The sequence below is a fragment of the Gavialis gangeticus genome, unplaced genomic scaffold, assembly GCF_001723915.1.
Source record: "Gavialis gangeticus isolate Ggan-Ray unplaced genomic scaffold, GavGan_comp1, whole genome shotgun sequence".
NCBI classification, from domain to species: domain Eukaryota; kingdom Metazoa; phylum Chordata; order Crocodylia; family Gavialidae; genus Gavialis; species Gavialis gangeticus.
This window is the reverse complement of record NW_017729033.1, coordinates 35,980,475-35,981,336: the sequence shown is the minus strand read 5'-3', so window position 1 is coordinate 35,981,336 and position 862 is coordinate 35,980,475.

Sequence of the window (862 nt, the reverse complement as noted above, 5' to 3'; positions counted from 1 at the left end):
ACAGAAATTATTATAAAGCCCAGGCTGGGTATGGTCTTCCCGGATATCAGGGGGTGGCCATGATGTACGGGGCTGGTGTGGGAGGCATATTTCACATTCTCTTTAGAAAAGCCATTCTGCTTTTGAGAAGGGGTCTGAAGATTATTAAGCCCCATGCTAAAAATGCGGCACAAAACATAGCCAAAGATGTGATTGGTCATGTCTCCCGAGCTGTCCTAGATAAGGTGGTCAAGCTGGCAAAGCAAGAGGGGGCCAGTCTCATGTACATTCAAAGAAAGAGCCTTAAAAGAGAGACGCAACAGACTCTGGACATGCAGGACCTCTTCAACCCCTTAAAAAGAAGAGGGTAAGTTGATGGGGCAGTCAGACATGAAAAACCAAGAAGCAGCCTGGGAGAAAGAAGGGGCATTCTCCTGGAGGAAACAGAAATATATTTTAACCACCATGGCCTTTGTTCACTGTGAGTCTGAAGAATGTGCCAAATCTGAACTGGATGCGTTTCAAATAGCCCCTACGCAGACCTGCATTGAGAAAAGCCTGTATGTTGAGATCCCCCCACTCTCAGCTATTACCGAGTCCAGCCCCCTTGACGTTTTCATAGCTGGGAATGGTGAAGATTGCATGGATTTGAACAATATGTTGCTGTACCTTTGCTGCAAGTTTGTAAAAGGTGATGGAACTGATCTTGATGCTGGGGCAGTGGTGGGTTTGGTGAATTACCCACTAGCCCGTCTTCAGTCAGCTGGATGTCACAACAACTGTTACTGCTACTAAGCTTTCATCGAACTGGTTCTCAGCTACAGCGATGACACCCTCGCCACACAATTTTCTACCGGCCTATTTTACAAAGATACCCCCAGCC